Below are 17,710 nucleotides of genomic sequence, written 5' to 3' on the forward strand. Positions count from 1 at the left end.
AGTCATCCATCGTTTGCGAAAATGTGTGGCCAAGTCATCGACCGTTTGAAAAAAAAAAGTGTCGCACTGAAAGGCGAATATGTAATGGACAATCATTACCAATTTTCATGGTCGCAGCTTGACTCTATGTATGTTACGCTGTAAGACACTCTGTGGGTAGCAAAGGGGTGTAAAAATTGTTGTTGTTGTGGTCTTCAGTCCTGAGACTGGTTTGATGCAGCTCTCCATGCTACTCTATCCTGTGCAAGCTTTTTCATCTCCCAGTACCTACTGCAACCTACATCCTTCTGAATCTGCTTAGTGTATTCATCTCTTGGTCTCCCTCTACGATTTTTACCCTCCACGCTGCCCTCCAATACTAAATTGGTGATCCCTTGATGCCTCAGAACATGTCCTACCAACCGATCCCTTCTTCTGGTCAATTTGTGCCACAAACTTCTCTTCTCCCCAATCCTATTCAATACTTCCTCATTAGTTATGTGATCTACCCATCTAATCTTCAGCATTCTTCTGTAGCACCACATTTCGAAAGCTTCTATTCTCTTCTTGTCCAAACTATTTATCGTCCATGTTTCACTTCCATACATGGCTACACTCCATACGAATACTTTCAGAAATGACTTCCTGACACTTAAATCAATACTGGTGTAAAAATATAATCAGAAAAAACGTGGTCCACTCAGCCCTTGTGAGGCAAAACGAAGAGCTGCTTGAAAAATAGAACCAGTGACGTTATCAAGAATTATTTACTGGCAATAACTGCTGGAGGAATCGGCGATATGCTGATCACATGTCCCACGATCACAGACTGCTCTTGATACTATCTTGTAGGCAGCAGTCAGCCAGTTGGACCAGCCTAGGGCCTAATCCGTGAGCGGTGTTTACTTATGTCTATTCATTTATGAGTCAAAACATTATGACCACCTGCTTAATAGCTTGTTTGTCCGCTATTGCAACGAAATACATCACTGATTCTGCGTACCAAGGATCGAACAGTTTGTTGTTACGTTTGTGGAAGTATGTGGCATTAGACGCCTACGCACAGCTCATGTAATTCGCGTAAATAACGGGCAGCTGATTTGCGTACCCGATGCTACCGATAGCAACCCAGAGGGGTTCCATAGGATTTACGTCAGGCGAATCTGGTCACCGAAACATTAACGTGAGTTCACTATAATGCTCTTCAAACTACTGTAACACGGGTCTGGCTCCAAAACACGGATAATTATACTGCTGAAAGGTGACATCGCCTTCGGGGAAGACATCAAACATGAAGGTATGCTGGAGTTCGCTACTGTTAGCGTGTCTTCGACTACAACCGCAGGTCCCATACAAGCACCACAGAATGTCTCCCACAACATAATACTGCTCCCACCAGCCTGCCTCAGTGAAGCGTTTCACGTTTCGAGCAGCCATTCACGTCGATGAAGGCGTTTGTGGACACTATCATCGACCTAGTCTATCAAAAATGTGATTCACGGGAAGAGCCGACACGTTTACATCGATCAAATCCCGATTGCCCTGTACCCACTGCAATCGTAATTGATAATGTCGTTGGGTCAAAATGTGAACACACAGGGGTGGTCTGTTGCGAAACTCCATGTTCAACATTGTACGATGAACGGTGTGCCCCGAAACAATTGCGCGTGCACCAACATTGCGCTCTTTCGTCATAGATGCTTCAGATCACCATCTATCCTACTTTACATAGCAGACAAGCTTCCGAAAGCCACGTTCTGTGAAGAGTCGTGGACGTCCAGCCATTTAGCGCCTAGTGGTAGTCCCACTGTATTCTACCTCTTTTCGTAGATGATCACGATAGAAGCACGTGAACATTCGAACAGATTCGCCGTTTTCTAGATACTCGGTCATAATAATAATCAGCCCTTGGTCAAAGTCGCTTATCTCAATGGATGATGATGATTGGTTTTTGGGCGCCCGAACAAATTCCCAACCTTTGCTCAGCCCAATCTCGCCACTTTCATGAATGATGATGAAACGATGAGGACAGCACAACACCCAGTCATTATCTCAATTGGTTTCCCCATTTGCAGCCTACGTTTTCGCTAGGATGATCCCCCGTCCGTGTCTGCTCCGCTTACACACTTTTGTTACCGTGTCAAGTTCCCGCAACGTCGCGCTGGGCAGTCGTCATATCGTTTTTGCTGAACAATGTAAATGCTCGGTGGGAGAATGGTTCTGGGCGATGGAGACGCTGTGTGCGGGAAGTGTAGAGGCTGGGAGTACTGACCTGCAGGATGGACTTGTCGAAGCTGGCGACGAGCGCGGCAGACGCGGAGCGGTGGTGGCTAGTGGCGGGGGCGGCGCTGGCGGAGGCTGCTGGCGCTGCTGCTGCTGCCGCCGGCGTGGGCGTGGGCGTCTGCACGTGCACTGACCGCAGAGGGCGCTCCCCCGCACTCACCGCCCCGCTGCTCTCTGCAACCACAAGGAAAAGTACCACTCTTTCACTCGCCTTTATTAAGTTTCGCAGACGCATTTGTGTTCGGCGAGCACCGTACGGCACTACCAGTATCACTATCCACCCTTCTAATCCATTAGCGCATGGCACGCGTGAGCGCCTATTTTGTTTTACATCGGATCTCTCTAATTTCTTGTGTGGTATTTATTACGTGAGATAGAAGTTCGAGGAAATGGTAAGCTTTTTGAGACATTTTGCAACGAGATTTCGTAATTTTTAGTAAGTCTGTGTGTGATGCTGAACATCTTTCTTGCAAAGTTTTCCAATGCTATATGTCGAGCTTCTCAGTGACACTCTCACGTTTACTGAACAAACCTGTCACGAATCCTGCAGCTTTTCGCATCTTGTCTGTCTCTACCGTTAATCCCAGGTGCAAAGGGTGCCAGAACGACGAACAACACTCAAGAATTAGTGAAACAAGGGTTTCGTAAGCGACAAATTTCCGTGTGTGAATAACACCTTTTTAGGATTCATTCAATAAACCGGACTCTTACAACTGCCTTAGCCACGCTAAAATACTTGACCATTCAACCTTAATTCACTCCAGACAGAAATTCCTAAATACTTGAAGGTTGTGTCTGTTTCCAGTAATCAGTAATGAATAGCCGATAGCGTAGTCAAACGATGTACGTTTACGTTGCTTGTTTGTCGCGTTCATGTATACAAGCGAGCTTAATATTCTGTGAAAAAACTGCGTAAAGGATAATCAAGTCCAACTCAACGTCGAATGAATATTTCCTTTTTCTTTCAGTGTTAAGAAATGGGCTACTGAATGTACGTGTGGACCATGAACTCACCCAATATGACGAGCGGTCACGTCGTTTGAAAACCTTTACGACGTACGAGATTGTACAATAAGGACTATTTCGTTAAAATGTTCACACAAATTCGTTGGTGGTTAAACCGATTTAGACTCACCATTTATTATCCATAGATGCTCGTGAATACTCATAAATATTTCATGGGCTACCGTTGCGTCAGACGATGCCTCTATTAGGGGGCCTCTGGCAGATATGGTGCTACACTTAGATTATGTTATTGTACTATTAGTACGACATTTTAAATACTTTCGCGAATGTAGGAGGACCTCTGAGGATGAAGATCACCTCCCTTGGCAAGAGAAGGTCTCGGATATAGGTTGTGTTCACACGACCTGTAGGCGAGCAAAATAGTTCAATAGGATGCAGTAGCGAGGCTCGAGATGAGTACGGGAGCGTCGGGCTCGGCTACTCAACCAGAGAAGTGTTGACTGCAAAGATGATCCTACAGTATACCGTTGAAGACTTGTGATAGGACATACTATGAGCATCTTTATATGAAGTATTCGGTAGCACACCTTTACGTATTATACGATACACATAAATTTCACGGCACAGCAAATGTAAATACAACTTCTGGTGCTGTGTATTGTATCAAGTAGCATTGTACACGAGATATGTAAAATGTAACATATCCATTTAGTCAACAACAACTCATTTAAATAAACAGGCATCTTTAATTAGTGGAAAAGTATCTTACTGTAATCATCAATTTTACGAAATTTAAACTAAAAGGAATTATTTCATTTGTGTGATTATCAGACAATAATCACACGTAAAACTATTACTGTTAAAATCATTTCAGCTATTAAATGGGAAATTAATTGTCAAAATTTGATTATTTCATAGAACTTGAAAATTAATGTTGTGGGTAGATTTCTGGGTAATTGACGCACTGAAAGTTATGTTCACTCTCAAGATATCACGTTTCTATAAAAACTCAAATAAGATTCACTGTAATTCATTCTGTAACTGCGAGTTCTAGAATTTTCTGTCACAAACCAATAATTATTTCGATTATTTGGTCGAAATAAGATGTACTTCAAAATACGTTAGCATCAAAATTCCTGTTGCAGTTAACGAGTTATTAATTATTTTGTATCAAGTATTGTTACTCACATTTATCAAACAGAATTTCGATGCTAAATTTGATGAGAAATTCTAGAAATCACTTGTGTTATAATCAATCATTTATTATCTTAAAAACTGTAACTATAACTTCTTATGAAACAACAGATTTCAATTGTTACTCAATTAATGTGATTTTGTTTGATAATACTTTCAAAGAACTTGTATTGTTGAAGTATATAAGCAGTGAGCCGAAGAGCCTGGGTGTGGCAGTAGAGCAGCCACGGCTCTCAGTACATGATCTGTAAAGTCAATTTATTTGAGCTTGTATTGTATGAATGTTCTGGAACAATATAAACATTAACACAAAATGCAAGGTATGTGTTGGCATAAATTATTAAGTATCATCGGGTTTTCACACTGACTCCTGAGATTTCTGCAGTGAAGCAATTAATATCGTGCACCACAATTAACAATGAAATGGTGCAGGAAAGTCGTCGAAACCAACAAGATAAGTAGACACACCAAGCATTTCATTGAACTTAACAGAGACTCGTAATCTGTGAGTATGTTAATCGAACATCTATAGCTAGAACCTGGTCGAAACAGTACATTAAATGTATTCGCAGTCGTGAATATGATCATCAGCTGTAGAATGGAATGACGACCGTGAAAATTTGTGCCAGACCGGGACTCGAACCCGGATGTCCCGCTTATCGCGAGCGGTCGCCTTTCCATTTCGCTATCCGTGCACGCATCACGACCCGACTCAAACTTTCATATGACGTACATCCATTATGTATATTCCCGTACAGGCGAGGCATTTTATTTGAAAGTAGCTTCCCAACGTCGGCTGGTAAATACGATACTGTAGTGCCTGTGTTATTCCGAATTACGATGCGATGTTCCTTTGGACATACATGCATCCATGACACCGGGCAAGCGACTTTGAAGTAAAATGTCTTACCTGTAATGGAAAATACAGGGCTATTACAAATGATTGAAGCGATTTCATAAATTCACTGCAGCTCCATTCATTGACATATGGTCACGACACACTACAGATACGCAGAAAAACTCATAAAGTTTTGTTCGGCTGAAGCCGCACTTCAGCTTTCTGCCGCCAGAGCGCTCGAGAGCGCAGTGAGACAAAATGGCGACAGGAGCCGAGAAAGCGTATGTCGTGCTTGAAATGCACTCACATCAGTCACTCATAACAGTGCAACGACACTTCAGGACGAAGTTCAACAAAGATCCACCAACTGCTAACTCCATTCGGCGATGGTATGCGCAGTTTAAAGCTTCTGGATGCCTCTGCAAGGGGAAATCAACGGGTCGACCTGCAGTGAGCGAAGAAACGGTTGAACGCGTGCGGACAAGTTTCACGCGTAGCCCGCGGAAGTCGACGAATAAAGCAAGCAGGGAGCTAAACGTACCACAGCCGACGGTTTGGAAAATCTTACGGAAAAAGCTAAACCAGAAGCCTTACCGTTTACAATTGCTACAAGCCCTGACACCCGATGACAAAGTCAAACGCTTTGAATTTTCGGCGCGGTTGCAACAGCTCATGGAAGAGGATGCGTTCAGTGCGAAACTTGTCTTCAGTGATGAAGCAACATTTTTTCTTAATGGTCAAGGGAACAGACACAATGTGCGAATCTGGGCGGTAGAGAATCCTCACGCATTCGTGCAGCAAATTCGCAATTCACCAAAAGTTAACGTGTTTTGTGCAATCTCATGGTTTAAAGTTTACGGCCCCTTTTTCTTCTGCGAAAAAAACGTTACAGGACACGTGTATCTGGACATGCTGGAAACTTGGCTCATTCCACAACTGGAGACCGACAGCGCCGAGTTCATCTTTCAACAGGATGGTGTTCCACCGCACTTCCATCATGATGTTCGGCATTTCTTAAACAGGAGATTGGAAAACTGATGGATCGGTCGTGGTGGAGATCATGATCAGCAATTCATGTCATGGCCTCCACGCTCTCCCGACTTAACCCCATGCGATTTCTTTCTGTGGGGTTATGTGAAAGATTCAGTGTTTAAACCTCCTCTACCAAGAAGCGTGCCAGAACTGCGAGCTCGCATCAACGATGCTTTCGAACTCATTGATGGGGACATGCTGCGCCGAGTGTGGGAGGAACTTGATTATCGGCTTGATGTCTGCCGAATCACTAAAGGGGCACATATCGAACATTTGTGAATGCCTAAAAAAATTTTTGAGTTTTTGTATGTGTGTGCAAAGCATTGTGAGAATATCTCAAATAATAAAGTTATTGTAGAGCTGTGAAATCGCTTCAATCATCTGTAATAACCCTGTACATAGTGGATGTACGAGTACAGGCTGTAGACGCATGGTTGACGACATATGGAAGCTAGTGTCTGGCCGTGAGTAGTGCACGGATAACCAAATGGTAAGGCGAGCGCTCGCGAAAAGCGGGAAATCCGGGTTTGAGTCCCGGTCAGGCACAAATTTTCACTGTCGTCATTCCGTTATACAGCTGATGGTTGTCCATTTCGCAATTGCGAATACATTTAATGTATTTCATAACGGCTGTAGTCGCCACAGTGCCTGTTCCTTATGCATGTCCAACGAAAATTTGCATCGTAAATCTGAATAACACAGGCACTGCGCTATCGCAAGGTCAAAAGAAAGAATTAGAAACTGTTTCTGTAAAAGTGCGGCACTTACGACATAGTTGTGTCTTCAGTTTGCAGTGGTATGCTGATGAAAGATGCGTATGACATGAATACCCTCGAATGTGACGTTACATACAGTTACAGTATAGAAATAATGAAGAATACACCAAAGAATTATTATAATTCCAGGAAAACTGTGAGAAAATATTCATAAAAGAAATTTTATAACACGATGAACCTTATAAGGCATTTGTAATGGCGCAACACCGATATGAGGAACCAAGTGCATATGCAGCGGTCAGTATACTTAAATGCTTAAGGTGTACTAGAAGATGTACGAGATTAGACGGCATGAAAAATGACACAATCCGAGAAGAGATGAAGACATTTGAAAAGAAATGACAGGTCATTAGATACGGAGCACAAACTCTAATGGAGGAAGCATGGGAAAGATAATTGGTCCTGACTTTTCAAAGAAGGCATCCTGGCATTTCTTAAACGATAGAGGAAAATCATGGAAAACCACTTCGATCGGTATAAGAACGTTTGACGTGAATGATATACATGATATCTTCGTATGAAGTGGCCACGAACACACTTTACGATCTCTATTATCCACCAGACGAGAGAGGAAACATTAGGTGACGAACTGAAATAAGGACCACAACAGGAAAGCCTGCCTTACTCTTGATAACCATAGCAATGTCAAGTTCACATATGCACAAATGTATCTCTTAAACGCATCATACTGGCATAGTCACACTGAACTGCTCTGGAAAGTTGATGAAGTTCATAGCCGTGATCTCCAAACTGTGTGAGATCGTGTCCCGTCCTCTTGGAAAACTGCAAATTTTTACTGATCAGCTCCTATATTTACGCACTGTTTGAAAAGGTAATTTGGAACAACTATTTTAAATATTAGAATTGATCGTATATGTGCGTGTGTCGACATAAATGTCTTGAATGTAATTTTCGAAATTTATTAATTACCATGTGATTTACATAGTCCTTGTAACATAAACAATGAAGAGGATTTCATTTCTATACTACTGGAATACTGACCATATATTCTCTCCAAAAGCCGAAACACTTCCTTATTTACGAAAACAGAAAACTAAAAGCTTAGAAAATTACATTAAATTTAGTTACCGATTAACTTTTAGCACAACTACTGACAGCAATTTCACACACCCAACAGTTCAATGACATTGGATCTCACATTCCCATGCAAACATTTAAATATAGACAAGTGGCATAATATCAGCATCAACAGCAACACGTCCAGTTTGTTTATAACCCCGTCGGCGGCTCTTGGACAACCAGAAATTAGGTATAGATTATAGTAGATTTGCACGCATGCCGAATAATGGCAGAACTTTCAGCATTTCACACTTCGAATTAATTATTGTGACGAAAATTAGGGTTTGCTAATTTAAGATATTGTCTTAAACAATTAAGGATAGTATAAAAAACACACACACAGTTTTAATCTGCCACGAAGCTACAAATCAGCGCACACTCCGCTGAATTGTGAAGATTCATTCAGTAATTTATAATAATTGTAGTTGAGAACATAAAAGTTAATGGCAAGAATGAAAAGACTGATGGAGAAAGAATACCAAATAAGTGATGAGCTTGTTAGCGACAGATACGACAATGAGTATACAAATAATTTAAGATTAAAACACGAACTACTCTTCAAATTTAAATAAACAATGCTTATTGAATTATTTTGTGCCTCTGAGAGCTTGCTTTTTGTATCTGTTCATCGTGCAACTCTCTGAATCTTTGCAGTGTTTTCCCTCGTGACTGGATTCTGAAATTTTACGTCAACTGTGGCTGGTATTGGTATTCGTGGATCTCATACTACAGCTAGTGGCTCCTGGTTAATTATTCATCCATTTTAGGTGGTTTTCCGACCAATATCTTACTGTATTAATTACTGTAGAAACTTTGACGTCGTAGTCTTCCCTTTTTCACTGTCCACCGGCTGTACTTTCTAATTCGATTCACCCAGTGGTAACCACATGTTAATTCGATCACGAAACACGCAAAATCCGCGATCGGCCACATAAGCGCACCCACCAGCTCCCACATTTTCACAATCAATATTTCACGTCGACTCCGCAAGCTTTTGATACAAAGACATACACACCAGAATGAAATTTTCACTCTGCAGCGGAGTGTGCGCTGATATGAAACTTCCTGGCAGATTAAAACTGTGAGCCGGACCTAGACTTGAACCAGGCAAAGGTCCCGAGTTCGAGTCTCGGTCCGGCCCAAAGTTTTAATCTGTCAAGAAGTTTCACACTCATAAATACACTCCTGGAAATGGAAAAAAGAACACATTGACACCGGTGTGTCAGACCCACCATACTTGCTCCGGACACTGCGAGAGGGCTGTACAAGCAATGATCACACGCACGGCACAGCGGACACACCAGGAACCGCGGTGTTGGCCGTCGAATGGCGCTAGCTGCGCAGCATTTGTGCACCGCCGCCGTCAGTGTCAGCCAGTTTGCCGTGGCATACGGAGCTCCATCGCAGTCTTTAACACTGGTAGCATGCCGCGACAGCGTGGACGTGAACCGTATGTGCAGTTGACGGACTTTGAGCGAGGGCGTATAGTGGGCATGCGGGAGGCCGGGTGGACGTACCGCCGAATTGCGCAGCACGTGGGGCGTGAGGTCTCCACAGTACATCGATGTTGTCGCCAGTGGTCGGCGGAAGGTGCACGTGCCCGTCGACCTGGGACCGGACCGCAGCGACGCACGGATGCACGCCAAGACCGTAGGATCCTACGCAGTGCCGTAGGGGACCGCACCGCCACTTCCCAGCAAATTAGGGACACTGTTGCTCCTGGGGTATCGGCGAGGACCATTCGCAACCGTCTCCATGAAGCTGGGCTACGGTCCCGCACACCGTTAGGCCGTCTTCCGCTCACGCCCCAACATCGTGCAGCCCGCCTCCAGTGGTGTCGCGACAGGCGTGAATGGAGGGACGAATGGAGACGTGTCGTCTTCAGCGATGAGAGTCGCTTCTGCCTTGGTGCCAATGATGGTCGTATGCGTGTTTGGCGCCGTGCAGGTGAGCGCCACAATCAGGACTGCATACGACCGAGGCACACAGGGCAAACACCCGGCATCATGGTGTGGGGAGCGATCTGCTACACTGGCCGTACACCACTGGTGATCGTCGAGGGGACACTGAATAGTGCACGGTACATCCAAACCGTCATCGAACCCATCGTTCTACCATTCCTAGACCGGCAAGGGAACTTGCTGTTCCAACAGGACAATGCACGTCCGCATGTATCTCGTGCCACCCAACGTGCTCTAGAAGGTGTAAGTCAACTACCCTGGCCAGCAAGATCTCCGGATCTGTCCCCCACTGAGCATGTTTGGCACTGGATGAAGCGTCGTCTCAAGCGGTCTGCACGTCCAGCACGAACGCTGGTCCAACTGAGGCGCCAGGTGGAAATGGCATGGCAAGCCGTTCCACAGGACTACATCCAGCATCTCTACGATCGTCTCCATGGGAGAATAGCAGCCTGCATTGCTGCGAAAGGTGGATATACACTGTACTAGTGCCGACATTGTGCATGCTCTGTTGCCTGTGTCTATGTGCCTGTGGTTCTGTCAGTGTGATCATGTGATGTATCTGACCCCAGGAATGTGTCAATAAAGTTTCCCCTTCCTGGGACAATGAATTCACGGTGTTCTTATTTCAATTTCCAGGAGTGTATGTTGAATCTATGATTTATACATAAATTTGAAATATCAAAGTTACAACGATACCAATAATTAGACAATTAAAAAAAAAGTAAAAAAAAGGAGAATATAACATTCCGAAAGTTGGTCATAGCTGTATGATTTGTTTGAAATATTAAAGGCGAAATATCCACAGATCCACTTCCATGCATTACAGTAAGTAGGTATCAAGCAGGTAGCATATTTTCTCTCAGTTTTCTCCAAACTACATCCGTAGCAATTGGCAAGACGGCAGCCTGTATTAACTCTCTGTAGTCATTAACACTGAGTTTATCCCGCTCAACCGGGTTCTTGAATGTCAACTGTTTTCCTGTGTAATAAAGGGGTTTAGATATCGCAACCCTAGCTCACTGTCCACTGTCCAGGTTTAGGATTTCCTCGCAGGACTGTTTTTACGGTATCAGGTTCTTCCGACTTTTGCTGTCGGTCGAGCGGGAGCACTTCAGTGGTTCTCGGAGCCTTTATTCCGAACCTTTTTTCCATTGGAGACACCAAAGTGCTTTTCAATCTTTCGCAACGCCTTTACCTGTGATTTTTCTCCTAGATACAAAATAGCAAACACACAGAGTACATACAGTACACTTTTTTAAATTTTGGAACGACTGTGAGATATAAATTTTACCAATTTATTAGTCCAAGAAGCGACTTTGCGGGGATTTTTTTGTTTTCTAGATATTTTATCTGTGGAAGATTACAAGTCACTGAAAATCTCGCGACACACGTGACATGTATTCGCGTCACACTAATGAACAGCGACACGGCGGTTGAAAGACGCTGAGCTAGGACACCGTAAAAAAATTAAAAAATTAAATATGCTGAATGGGACAACCCACAGCATTTGAAAACACTTCCGTAAAACAGATAGGTATGTAACTGAGAACACTTACATGAGAGAACGAATGCTGTGTCGTATTTCATGTACCTGATGAGAACGATTGAAGTTTACAACTTAAATATAGGCTGATTAAAATATTAAAATTTTTTAAATCGTATAGTAAGCGGTTAAACGCCGAATCATTAACAAAAAGAAACATGAAAGGCTGCAGCGTAGTCTTTCATATCCGCTACCACCACCACATACAGCAAGTAAGAAGAACCGAACAAAAACATTACTGCCGTTTCTAGCGTCACTAAAGCAATTTCGTCAAATTTCATGTATTAAATCTTGTGTTTCATAACCCAAAACGTTTTAAGGATTATTTTGGGCATGGGTCTCTTTTTTCTGTGATTTAACAGATTACCGTGTGGTTAACTCTACATGAGAAATTAGCTGCTGTAGAAATGGTTCTTTTTGGCAGAGAGCAGAGTCACGTGCGTAAAGTGGCCCAAACTGTCATACTGCGTGACTTTTAGAATACAAAACGATTGGAGGCCCGCACATTTCGTTGCAGGTGACGAAGGTAAAAAAATCCGTGCGTTTAAATTCGCAAAATTTCGATTTACAAACGAATATCCACATGCCAACATTTTCAATTAATGTGCTGCGCTAACAGACTCTGAGAAAATCCCAATCCTGGAGAGCACATTTTTTTTCGACCCTGAATTTCACACTTGAATCCCCTCTCTTCTAGCGCGAAGACTGATCTTTTCTTTTTTCTTCTGATATGTTTGGGATTAAGTATACGAGGATGTAGACACCTGTGTCTTCCGAGTGTAGCAGAATAGCTATCTCGTGTAAAACTGAATGCAGAATCAACAACCCATTTTGTGTTTTCTTTTACACCGAGTAATGGTAAACTACTGTTGTGATTCCGATATGCAACAAGGATAGGGGGCTTCCTCGGGAATTGGAGACGGATGAATGGCATGTACGCTGCTGACATGCTTGTTCGTTGGGAATCGACGACGGAATCCGTGCACCAGGATGATATACCCGCGCCTTTCTTCAGATCCGTAAGTGTTGAACGTGAAAGCGACACAAAAACATTTTTTTTGTTGTCAGTCTTCTGGCTGGTTTGATGCGTCCCGCCACAAATTCCTCTCCTGTGCTAACCTCTTTAACCTCTTCATGTCAGAGTAGCACATGCAACCTACGTCCCCAACTATTTGCTGGATGTATCCCAATCTCTGTCTTCCTCTACAGCTTTTGCCCTCTACAGCTCCCTCTAGTGCCATGGAAGTCATTCCCTCATGTCTTAACAGATTTCCTATCATCCTGTCCCTTCTCCTTATCAGTGTTTCCCACATATTCCTTCCCTCTCCGATTCTGCGCAGAGCTTCCTCATTCCTTACCTTATCAGTCCACCTAATTTTCAACATTAGTCTATAGCACTACATCTCAAATGCTTCGATTCTCTTCTGTTCCGGTTTTCCCAATATCTATGTTTCACTACCATACAATGCTGTACTCCAGACGTACATTCTCAGAAATTTCTGCCGCAAATTAAGGCCGATATTTGATACTAGTAGAGTTCCCTTGGCCAGGAATGGACTTTTTGCCAATGCTAGTCTGCTTTTGATGTCCTCCTTGCTCCGTCCGTCATTGGTTATTTTACTGCATAGGTTGCAGAATTCTTAACTTTACCTACTTCGTGACCATCAATCCTGATGTTAAAGTTTCTCGCTGTTCTCATTTCTACTACTTCTCATTAACTTCGTCTTTCTTCGAGTTAATCTTAATCGATACTCTGTACTCATTAGACTGTTCATTTCGTTCAGCAGATCATGTAATGCTTCTCCACTTTCACTCAGGATAGCAATGTCATCAGCGAATCTTATTATTGATATCCTTTCACCTTGAATTTTAATTCCACTCCTGAACCTTTCATTTCCATCATTCCTTTCTCGATGTAGAGATTCAACAGTAGCGGCGAAAGGCTATATCCTTGCCTTACACCCTTTTTAGTACGAGCACTTCGTTCTTGGTCGTCCACTCTGATTATTCCCTCGTGGGTGTTGTACATATTGTATATAACCCGTCTCTCCCTATAGATTACCCCTACTTTTCTCAGAATTTCGAAAATCATGTACCATTTTACATTGTCGAACGCTTTTTCCAGATCGACAAATCCTATGAACGTGTCTTGATTTTACTTTGGTCTTGCTTCCATTATTAACCGCAACGTCAGAATTGCCTCTCTCGGGCCTTCACCTTTCCTAAAGCCAAACTCATCTAGCACATCCTCAATTTTTTTCCCATTCTTATGTATACTATTCTTGTAAGCAACTTGGATGCATGAGCTGTTGAGATAATTGTGCGGCAATTCTCGCACTTGTCAGCTCTTGCCGTCTTCGGAATGGTGTGGATGATGCTTTTCCGAAAGTCAGATGATACGTCGCCAGACTCATACATTCTACACACCAACGTGAATAATAGTCTTTTTGTTGCCACTTCCCCCAATGATTTTAGAAATTCTGATGGAATCCCTTCTGACTTATTTGATCTTAATTCCTCCCAAGCTCTTTTAAATTCTGATTCTAATACTGGATCCCCTATTTCTTCTAAATCGATTCCTATTTCTTCTTCTATCACATTAGACAACTCATCCCTCTCATAGAGGCATTCAATTTATTCTTTCCACCTATCCACTCTCTCCTCTACATTTAACAGTGGAATTACCGTTGCACTCTATGCCCTTGCTGTTAATGTCACCGAAGGTTGTTTTGACTTTACTGTATGCTCAGTCTGTCCTTCCGGCAATCATTTCTTTTTCGATGTCTTCACATTTTCCTTGCAGCCATTTCGTCTTAGCTTCCCTGTACTTCTTATTTATTTCATCCCTCAGCGACATTTATTTCTCTATTCCTGAGTTTCCTGGAACACTTTTGTACTTCCTCCTTTCATCTACACTACTGGCCATTAAAATTGCTAACCACGTAGATGACGTGCTACAGAGGCGAAAATTAACCGACAGGAAGAAGATGCTGTGATATGCAAATGATCAGCTTTTCAGAGCATTCACACTAGGTTGGCGCCGGTGCCGACACCTACAACGTGCTGACATGAGGAAAGTATCCAACCGATTTCTCATACACAAACAGTAGTTGACCGGCGTTGCCTGGTGAAACGTTGTTGTGATGCCTCGTGTAAGGAGGAGAAATGCCTACCATCACGTTTCTGACTTTGGTAAAGGTCGGATTGTAGCATATCGCGACTGCGGTTAATCGTATCACGACACTGCTGCTCGCGTTGGTCGAGATCCAATGACTGTTAGCAGAGTGTGGAATCGGCGGGTTTAGGAGGGTAATACGGAACGCCGTGCTGGATCCCAACGGCCTCGTATCACTAGCAGTCGAGATGACAGGCATCTTATACGCATGGCTGTAATGGATCGTGCAGCCACGTCTCGATCCCTGAGTCAACAGATGGGACGTTTGCAAGACGACAACCATCTGTACGAACAGTTCGACGACGTTTGCAGCAGCATGGACTATCAGCTCGGAGACCATGTCTACGGTTACCGTTGACGCTGCATCACAGACAGGAGCGCCTGCGATGGTCTACTCAACGACGAACCCGGGTGCACGATTGGCAAAACCTCATTTTTTTGGATGAATTTAGGTTCTGTTTACAGCATCATGATGGTCGCATGCGTGTTTGGCGACATCGCGGCGAACGCACATTGGCAGCGTGTATTCGTCATCGCCATACTGGCATATCACCCGGCGTGATGGTATGGGGTGCCATTGGTTACACGTCTCGGTCACCTCTTATTCACATTGACGGCACTTTGAACAGTGGACGTTACATTTCATATGTGTTACGACCCGTTGGTACCCCATGTTGCAGGTCCTGTACGGGCCTTTCTGGATACAGAAAATGTTCGACTACTGCCCTGGCCAGCTCATTCCCCAGATCTCTCACCAACCGAAAGCGTATGGTCAATGGTGGCCGAGCAAGTGGCTCGTCACAATACGCCGGTCACTACTCTTGATGAACTGTGGTATCGTGTTGAAGCTGCATGGGCAGCTGTACCTTTACACGCCACCCAAGCTCTGTTTGACTCAATGCCCAGGCGTATCAAGGCCGTTATTACGGCGGGAGGTGGTTGTTCTGGGTACTAATTTCTCAGGATCTATGCACCCCAATGGCGTGAAAATGTAATCACATGTCAGTTCTAGGATAATATGTTTGTCCAATGAATACTCGTTTATCATTTGCATTTCTTCTTGGTGTAGCAATTTTAATGGCCAGTAGTTTATCAGTTGAAGTATTTCTTCTCTTACCCATCGTTTCTTCGAAGTTACAATCTTTGTACCTATGTTTTTCTTCCCAACTTCTATGATGGCCCTTTTTAGAGACGTCCATTCCTCTTCAACTGCCTACTGAGCTATTCCTTATTGCTGTATCTATAGCCTTAGAGAACTTCAAGCGTATCTCATCATTCCTTAGTACTTCCGCATCCCACTTCTTTGCGTATTGATTCTTCCTGACTAAAGTCTTAAACTTCAGCCTATTCTTCATCACTACTATATTGTGATCTGAGTCTATGTCTGCTCTTGGGTAAGCCTTACAATCCAGTATCTGATTTCGGAATCTCTTTCTGACCATGATGTAATCTAACTGAAACCTTCCCGTAGCACCCGACCTTTTCCAAGTATACCCCCTCCTCTTGTGATTCTGTAACAGAGTATTTGCTATTACTAGCTGAAACTTGTTACAGAACTCAATTAGTGTCTCTCCTCTCTCATTCCTATAAGGCATTGTTTTGGAACGGTTCTGTAAAGGTTCGTATCCAACTTGACTGCAGTCAGCGCTGAAAACACAGCTGCAGCATGAAATCGTCGTAATTTCCCGTGAACATAGTGACAAATTAGAAAATCCGAGATACTTAGAGACTGCGAAAGCCGCAATATTTCTTGCTGCGATTCACACCGTTAAAGCTACAGTTTAGTGGAGTGGCAGACAACGACTGCTAGAAACTGGAAGGAATTCCGTAATAAATAAAAACGATGTACACAGATTCCAGGAGGGAATAAGTGCTCCCTATCTTCACCCCCACTGGAGACGCCTGAGGCCGCGGATAATCTGCTGATACAGCTTAACGCACAGCACACTAGCTTGCTGAACACGGAAGAGAGGGGGTACCCATTGCCAGATCGGACCCAGGCTGGATAAACTACGATTGTCATCACGCACCGGAAGATAGATAAAGTTAAGTTTTAGGCCGTTTTCCACGCTGGTCTAGGCAAATGCCGTGTTCGTTCCTTATTTCCGTCTTAGAAAGACAAGGCAAAAACCGTTAACATGCGAATACATCCAGGTCAAGCTATTTATAGACGGGTTTGGCACACAGTTTTCCTCACTTACGAGGGAACCACGCCCACTCGTTATCACCGACTTCGTGCAAATATATGCTGCATGTAGGGCTTCTTTCCAGAAATGAAAATGACGGGAATGGGTATTCCAGATGGCCAATCATTTAGAAAAAAAAAAAGCAGTTTTTGGCGCATGTCAGCTGCGTTGTGAGCTGCAGTGTAGCTTCCAAGCAGCGGTGGTGCAGTGGACAGTGCAGAATGGTAATCCGAGGGTCGTGGGATCGAGTCCATAGGCGGAAACGTTTCTAAACTTTTATTTTCAATTTTTACATTACTTAGACTGTAAATGAACAGAAAAAATGCCCTATATGTTGTATTTATTAATATTTTCATAAAACACATGAAAAGGAAAGATAAGGGAACATCTGTAAAGGCAAATAAATTTCCGAGGAAGCACTGTAATTACAGTTTCCACGAGGATTCTGGAAATAATTCTCCAAGTAGGGACTGTGATTAAAGCAAAGACGAATTCGTACTGCGTTAGTTTCATTTTGACTTTTTAGCAGCCCTCGGCAGCTGCACGCAAAAAGTAGGTTCCCCGTGCGGGTAAAATCGACCTATTGAGAGACTTAAGGAAATCATATCCCAAGAAGACTGCATCAAAATATATTCTACTGTACATTACCAACTATCTTTGCCAATATTTGGCGAACTGATGTCAAACTGTGCGATGA

Source organism: Schistocerca piceifrons, chromosome X (assembly GCF_021461385.2).
Source record: "Schistocerca piceifrons isolate TAMUIC-IGC-003096 chromosome X, iqSchPice1.1, whole genome shotgun sequence".
Classification (NCBI taxonomy): Eukaryota; Metazoa; Arthropoda; class Insecta; order Orthoptera; family Acrididae; genus Schistocerca; species Schistocerca piceifrons.